At 40.0% G+C, this 8,439-nt stretch overlaps 2 pseudogenes; both read right to left on the bottom strand.

Annotated features, from left to right (window-relative positions):
• Positions 1-1,337: 1,337 nt before the first annotated feature.
• On the bottom strand, positions 1,338-3,194 carry LOC100922100 (annotated as a pseudogene).
• A 1,370-nt stretch (positions 3,195-4,564) lies between these two features.
• LOC111719277 lies at positions 4,565-6,099 on the bottom strand (annotated as a pseudogene).
• Positions 6,100-8,439: the final 2,340 nt, after the last annotated feature.

Raw genomic sequence — 8,439 nt, 5'->3', positions numbered from 1 at the left:
GTATTGAACCCTTCTATTTATTTTATGTCGTATTAGTTTATATTCTACTAACTTGTTACACACAGAGAGAATAACAAAAGGTAAGAGTGTTGAGAATATGTTTGAGGAAGTTTTCTGAAATAAAAATGAGATGGTGATTGGGTGAATGGATGAAATAAGAATGATGTTAAATTCAGATATTTGGGGTTTTTTGGTTTGTTTTGTTTTTTGGTGGTTAGAAGTTACTGAACTCCAAACAAGGGCATGGAAATATGAAGCTGCCAAATAAATGAGTTTGGCCAAGAAATTGGTCACATTCTTAGGGTACTTTAAAAGAAAGTTTAAAAAGAGAGAGGGAGAATTTGTAATGTTCCGGCAAGCTTTCTGGAGGTCCTCTAGAAGGGCCTTGGTCTCAGCAGAAAAATCACCATGAGAATAGTCAGGCATAAAATCCAAAATCTTTATTGTCCCTTTCACAGTCTGCGTCTGTCATAGTCTGTCCCAGTCTCCTCTGTCAGTCTCATCTTGGTGCAGGAGGCAGGAGAACCACCATGAAAAACGTCAAAGATACAATGTCTATCTTCCAGTCCTTGTTAGTCCTATATACCTCATTGTAATTAGATCATTACAGTATACTGATTATCCTCTCGATTAAACTCACCTCTGCTTATCCAATTAAATTCACAAACATCAAAGATAACAAACTTTACTCTATCCACCTTCTGTTTGAATACATCTAGTTTACTCTGGTTCCTAGAGCTTCCATACCAAGTTCCCAAGCAATATTGATCTACAGTATTGTACCTTCCTTTTATCACTAGATACACTCGAGTTAAGTTTCCTTTTTAATGTTATCTACCCACTTCCCAGTCACATGGAGCTATTTGCAATTGTTGTCTATTCTTCATCAGTAGTGTAGTGAACTGCTTCCGAACTAGGGGTTCATATTCTAATGTCACCTCTTTTTTATTATGTCATTATTGCAATCTTTTTTATACCAGCCTGTTGGTGGTGGGAGCAAATAATTGGAATCAAAGTAGATACTCCCCAATTAGGAAATGACTACACAAATATTGATAGGTGAGTGTAATGAAATACAACTGTGATATGGAAATGAGAAAATATGCTGAATATAAAGAAGGAGCCTTTGCAAAGTTAACATTCCCTCCAACTTTGTTCTATCAAAGGGTTATTTTGACAAAGATGCTGTGCAGTCCTTAAAACATCATAGACATGTGAGATCCAAAACGTTTTTATTTTTTAAAATTTATTTTATTAAAAAAAACAGAATAAGAAAAAAGGAAAAAACAGAAAGGAAAGGCTGGGGAGACCTGATCTTACTGCAGTTCAGTTCTGGCTCAGAAGTCCATGGAGCCATGGGCCAGGTAGTCCTTCCGGCCAATGTTGCTGACTTCTTTGGTCTTCATGGCCTCCAGCTTGGGACAGTTAGTGATGCGATGGCCCAGCCCCCCACAGAAGGTGCAGCCTCTCTCTCCTCCAATGTCCAGCATGGACTCATCTCCTCGGTGCAGGACCTGCAGCATGTGAGGCACCTTCTGCTTGGCTTCAAGGAGGAGGGCTTTGAGATCCAAGAGTACTGACTCATCACAGGCCTTGTTGATAAAGGTGGTGGCCATGCCCGTGTTCCCAGAGCGTCCTGTCCGGCCAATCCGATGAACGTAATTCTCGATCTCCACAGGCATATCGTAGTTGATGACGTGCTGAATGTCTCTGAAGTCCAGGCCTTTGGAGGCCACATCAGTGGCCACTAAGACATCTTTCTTGCCATCGCGGAACGTCTCGATGGCTTTGCTCCGTTCTGCTTGATCTCTGCCCCCATGGATGGCTACAGCCTCCACACCTTTGAGAAGCAAGTATTCATGGATGGCATCCACATCCGCCTTCTTCTCTGCAAAAATCAGCACTGGTGGGGGTGTCTTTTGCAGACACTCTAGCAGGTACACCATCTTGACCTCTTCCTTCACGTATTCCACTTCCTGGATGACATCCAGACTGGCAGCCCCTGCCCGGCCCACATTGACGATGACAGGCTTTACCAGAGCACTCTTAGCAAAGTTTTGGATCTTTTGGGGCATGGTAGCACTGAAGAGCAGCGTCTGTCTCTGGCCCTTGAAGTAGGAGAAGATGGTTCTGATGTCTCCCTCAAAGCCCATGTCAATCATTCGGTCAGCTTCGTCCAGGGCCAGGTAGCGGCAAACGTCCAGATTCACCATTTTCTTCTGTAGGAGGTCCATGAGACGCCCAGGGGTGGCCACCACCACGTGCACCCCATGACGGATAGTTTCCATCTGTTCCCTGACTGACGTGCCCCCAATGCAGAGGGCACAGCGCAAGGAGGGGTAGTTGTCTTCCTGCAGCAGCTGACAGTAATAGTCCAAGATGCCATGGGTCTGGCGGGCCAGTTCTCGAGAAGGGCAGATAATGAGCCCATAGGGCCCCTCCCTCTTGGAGAATGGTAATCTTGTCTCCTGTTCCAGGCAAAACATGATTAGGGGCAGAGTGAACACTAATGTCTTGCCAGAGCCAGTGAAAGCGATGCCGATCATGTCGCGGCCAGAGAGGACGGCAGGGATGCCCTGGATCTGGATGGGAGTGGGGTGGTGAATTCCCTTCTTCTTCAGGCCCCTCAGAATGGCTGCAGGAAACTTCATTTCCTTGAATCTTTTGAGGGGGGGTGGTATCCCCTCTCCTTCCACCAAGATCTGGTACTTCTTGCGGACACGCTCATGCCTGGCTGCGGACATGCTCAGCACATACCGAGGGGCCTTCCAGCTGGTCTTGATGGGATCCTTGTAGGTGATTCCTCTGGCCATCTCCTTCACTGACATGAGAGCTCGTCCTTCTGCCACACTCTCCAAGATCTTCTCTTCCTCTTTCAGCTGTTTCTCCTTAGCGGACTCTTTGCGGGCATTTGCCTTCTCCTTCAGGAGCTGATGCTGGTCCAGAAGGCTGACCCTGGACTGGGGGCCCAGGGGAATGTCACCTTCATCTCCTCGGGACTCACTGCCACTGTCTTTCTGCTGTTCCTCAGCCTCTCCCCTCCATCGCTTCTGCAGCAACGTCTGTAGCTTTTGCTGCTTTCTCTTCTTTACAGGCACATAAGGCACATAGTCCTCTTCCTCTGACAGGCTCCCGGCTGTGTCATATTCCTCCTCTCCAGGGCTCTTCCTCTCTGTTTCCAGCTTGTCCATATCTTGAGGATCCTTATCGTTCTTTTCTTGATAAAGATGCTGGAGTCCTTTGCCTTTCCCTTCTCCAGTGGATCACCTTTTGCTAGAAATTTCCACTATGATGCATCTGCCTTAAGTAACCCTGTGTGGAAAAGGAAAGAATTTCTTTTGTCACCCAGAGCGTTTATAAAGCTCCACCAAATGATATGGAGCTTACTTCCCTGCCGTGACTTGATCTATAACTGAGCTCCTTTATAAAGTTGCCCTTTCCATTTAAGAGGGAGTCACAAGTGAAAAGCTGACTTCACACCTAAGATGTGTGTGTGTGTGTGTGTGTGTGTGTGTGTGCGCGCGCGTGTGAACTAGACTTCCAGTTGCACTTTCTTAAAAGTACCAGGAGTTCCCTCCCCTCTACTTGCTCAGGAATAGTTTTTATCTCAGACCCCAAACTTTCAATTTGGCCACAAGATGTAACCAGGTGTCAACTTGGTACACTAGATGTACCCCATAAAGTATCTGTCTCTCTCTTACTCTGCTTTGTCTCTGTCTTACACACACTTGTAGGCTATAAATGGGAGGACTGTTTGAATATTAAGTACTCTCAAGACAAAAGGAGTTAACACCTTAACACCAAAATTTTTGAGAAAACAATTAAGTAGTCTTAAGCAGAAAAGAGTTAACACCTCAACACCAAAAATTTTGTGAATACAATTTGTAATTCCAACAGTTGAATTCTTAAATATTCCATTCTGCGCGTCATATTTCTTTTAGGTAAGGAAATATAATAAATTATATTACAACATCTAAACTCATCTAGAGTTGTAGTAAAATAATAATTTACATGTTAACATATAAAAATTTCCACTAATAAATAATAGTATTTTGAAATGTTTTGGATGTTTTCGCCAAGCATTCCACATTGTAAAAATCCCTATTTATAAGCAATAAGTTATCGGTAAGTTACTAAATAGTTTAATTCTTAGAATTTCTAAGACTTTGTAGGATTTTTAGACGTAGGGCAGAGTAATTAGGAAAAACTAGTGGAATGACTTAAGTGATATTCTAACTAAAACATAAAAGCAGAAACTGTAACCAAAACTGTGATTCTTAATACAAATCAATATAGCAGGGGAAAAAACAGGATAAACCCCATATTTGCACTATAGAAATCCTTTCAGTTGTTTTCGATTATTTTTTATTTCCCCAAGATGACAAATGCGGTTTTCCCGTGATTTCATGATATCCCTTCCGTAGGCTAAATTTTATCATGAAAATAGGTAATCAGGAGTTGAGATTAAGAAAAGGAACCTTATTCTAATGGGATCCTATGCTGTTCGCCACAGGCTTCTGAAATCTCTCACCATTTAGTCAAATCATTTTCTCATTCCTTTGCTTTAAGAGGAGATGGAACAATAGGTTGCAATCTTAGCTTTGATAATCATAAATAAGACTGCCCCTTCCATCATGGGGTTCTAGCTTTTGTAAAGCACGGGTGAAAGCTCTTTGGATCTCTTATCCATTAGTCTTTTGGAAAGACTTGGAAGCAAAAGATCAACGAATGGCATGTAAGCAGGTGATCATTTAGAGAAGGCTCAAGGTCACTACTCAAGTGTAGTAAAGCACTCAAGCCCCTTTCAAACACTTCGCCATCTGAATGAGTCAGAGCTGCTTTCAAGACAGGAATCAGCCTGGATAACAATGGCACGGTTTTTTCTGCAGCATCTTCAACCTTCTTTAAATTCAACTAATTCTTTAAAACCTTCATGTATATGGGTGTTTAGTCTCTCAGACCCTCTGCTAAAGTAATAAGAAGAGGATCAAATGGATCAGTTTCAGAAAGGCAGTCCCTGTAACCTTTTTTACTCTTTTACCCACCTGCAAGGAATATCTTCTTTAGAGTGAGTAGCAGCAAAAGCAGAAGAGACGTGGCTGCTCACTGAACCGGTCAAGAGTTTTAGGATTCTTTATCACTTAGCCGAAAGTGAGGTTCCCCCCCCGCCCCGAGGCAATTGGAGTTAAGTGACTTGTCTACGGTCACAAAGCTAGGAAGTGTTAAGGGTCTGAGATCAAATTTGGACTCAGGTCCACCTGACTTTAGGGCTGGTGTTCTATCCACTGCACCATCTAGCTGCCCCCGAGGGTGAGGTTTTTTTTTTTTTTCCAATATTTGGAGAATTGGTGGATGATGTAAATTGGTGGAGGAGTAAAACACTGTGTTTTACTTGGAACTCGATGCCGTTCTTGGTGTTTGTTATTTGGTTTCTCATCATCAGGCTTCCAAGACTTTCTGATTTCTGCATTCTCCCCTAATGGTTGCTCCTGCAGGAGCGCCGGCCTCTGCCGCGGTCGTCCTACCGCATAGGTCCGGACCCTGAAGCCCTAGAGACCCTCTCACAGGCAGTTAGTTTACGGACACCTGGCCAGGGGCCTCGGACACGCTAGCGCTCGAGCCCTGCGGAAGGCGCGAAAGAAGAGGAGGAGTGAGGTATTCTTTTTTTTTTTTTTAAACCTATGTTCCTCTGAATATAAACCCCGATCTGCATAGTTATGTATGGTTCTGTTTTTCCTTTGCGTGCTCATTTACTTATATTTTATTTTATTTTTATCAGTTTATTTATATTTATATATATTTATTTATTTATATTTTATTTTATTTTTATCAGTTTATTGTTATAATCAAATTCTAATCATGAGTTTGAATAAAGCTTCTCCTTTCTGAATTGCGTTCAGAAGCTCAGTCTCCAGGTGTTCCCTTTAATCTGGAGAGGCTGCAAGCTTCAGCTCATCCCTCCACCTTGCAAAGCAAATCAGGAACTCAGAAAGTGACCACAACCAGCAGTTTTCTCTTGGACCACATCCAGCATAAAATCGCCCTTTCTCACCTACAGTCACAGTCAAGGACCAGATTTGCTCATCTCACCTTAACCATGTGCAACTAAAGGGTCCTGCAATCTTTCCCTGGTCATCTGTCCAATCTACACTTTGGCCTTCAGGCAAACGTTCCTCAAGTACATTCTGAAGTCTCCAAAGCTGACCCCAGGAGTTATTTTTTTGTGTGTGTGGTTTCCTTAGCCTCTGCCCCAGAAGTATTTGTCCTTCAATCAGATCAAACCACGAAGCTGTATTTGTAGCAAAGCTTTTTGTGGTAACAAAGCATTGGAAAGTGAGTAGATGATCATCAGTACATGAAAGTAAAGGAAAATTATTTTCTATAAAAAAAATGATGACAAGATGACTTTTAAAAAGACCTGGAAAGAGTTATACAAACTGAGGTTGAACGAAACAAATAGTACCATGAATATGTCATACACTGTAACAACAAGATTGTGAAATGGACAGCTATAAAAGACTTGGTTCTTCTGAGCGGTTTAGTGATCCAAGGCAATCCAGGAAAGTTTGGATAGAAAATACCATTTGCATCCAGAGAGAGAAGTCTGAAAAATGCATGTATATCAAGACAAAACATGTTCACTTTTTCCTTTTCCTTCTGCTTTTTCTCTGTCTCGTGTAATTTCCCTTTTGTTCTGATTTTTCTCTCCCAATATGATTCATAAGAAATGTGTATTTAAAAAGTAATATACATGTATAATCAGAAAAAGAAAACAATAAAAAATTAAAATTTAAAAAAATTTACTAACTTGGAAAGTAGGGTTTTTTCCTAAATTCCAACAAGTTTATTTTAGGTGGAGAATTTCTTTACCCTGACTTTAAATTATTTCTGTCCCTTCAAGTGAGCTTTGAATTGTTATTTTGTATTAACACCTCCTATTTATTTTATGTGATGTTAGTTTATGTTCTACTAAATTTATACACACAGAGAGATTATGAAAAACTTGAGAAACTTTTCTGAAATAAGAAATGGAGAAATTCAGGTGCTTTGAATTTTTTGTTTGTTTTGTTATTTGGTGGTTAGAAGTTAATGAGTTCTAAGTAAGGGCATTGGAAACATGACACCGCCAAGTAAGAGAATGGGGTCAAGAATTTGGCCAGGTTGTTAGGGAAGTTTGAAAGAAATAAAAAAAAAATTAGAAAGTAGATTTCTCAGGAGGTGTCTTTAAAAAAGAAGTTAAGTGATAACAATCAATTTGCAGTCTTAAAACTCTTATCAGAAATTTTCTAGATTTTACATGTCACAAACAGTTATTATATGAACTTCATGAAACAATTACAAAACACTTTTCATGCAAATAAAGTGAGATCTAAACAAGTGGAAAAATCAACTGTTCATAGATAGGCCGAACTAATATAATAAAAATAAAAATTCACTAAATTGGTCTACTTGTTCAATGCCTAGCCAATCGAACTGCCAAAAAAATTATTAGCTTGATCTATAGAAACAATATCAAAATTCATCTTGAAGAAAAAAAGGGCAAGAAAATTAAGGGAATTAATGGGAACAACAACAACAAAAAAAGAACAGTGGCCTAGCAGTACCAGACCTAAAACTCTTATTATAAAGCTGCAGTCATCAAAAAGACATAGTACTGGTTTTTTTCTGTAATTTTTATTCATTTTCTGAGTGGGAGGTAAAATTTCAAGATCATTTTTATTTTCACTTCTTTAATCAGTATTTTGGATCATTCTTTCAAGTGGTTGTTAATATTTTAATTCTTTTGAGTATGGCTTTCTCATATCATAGATTATCATATAATCTATTTTTTAAATGATATGCTCATTCATGTTTAGATCACATAATAATTCTAAGTTTATTGTAGTAAATGATTTTAGAATTGTTGAGTGGCAAGCCTGGAGTCAAAAAGACTGACTGATTTCAGATTCACCATTAGATACAGCTGAGTGACCCTGAGCAAGTTACTTAACCTTATTTGCTTTAGTGTTCTCATCTGTAAAACGAGCTGGAAAAAGAAATGGCAAACTACTGCAGCACCTTTAGCCAAAAAAGCTCAAATAGGGTCATAAAGAATCTGATATGTTTCAGTTGTTTCAACCAAACAGCAGCAAAATTTGTTTAAGATATTGGTCTGAACCAGACAATTTTTTTAGTTTTCCTAAGCAATTTTTCCTTTTTGGTTTATTGAACAGTGGGATGGTTCCATTACTTTTTTTTTTTTATCTAGTATACTCCACTGGTCTACATTTTATTTTTATTTATTTTTGGTGAGGCAGTTGGGGTTAAAGTGACTTGCTCAGAGTTACTTTATATTATAAGTTGTAGTGTTCTGGTTGGTTTTCTGGTGGTCTCTGGACCAGCCTTCATTTCAGCAGAATAATCACCAGGAAAATAGCCAGGGATAAAGTCCAAATTCTT

The sequence above is a fragment of the Sarcophilus harrisii genome, chromosome 1 (genome assembly GCF_902635505.1).
Source record: "Sarcophilus harrisii chromosome 1, mSarHar1.11, whole genome shotgun sequence".
Classification (NCBI taxonomy): Eukaryota; Metazoa; Chordata; class Mammalia; order Dasyuromorphia; family Dasyuridae; genus Sarcophilus; species Sarcophilus harrisii.
This window is presented reverse-complemented; position numbering and strand designations above follow the sequence as displayed.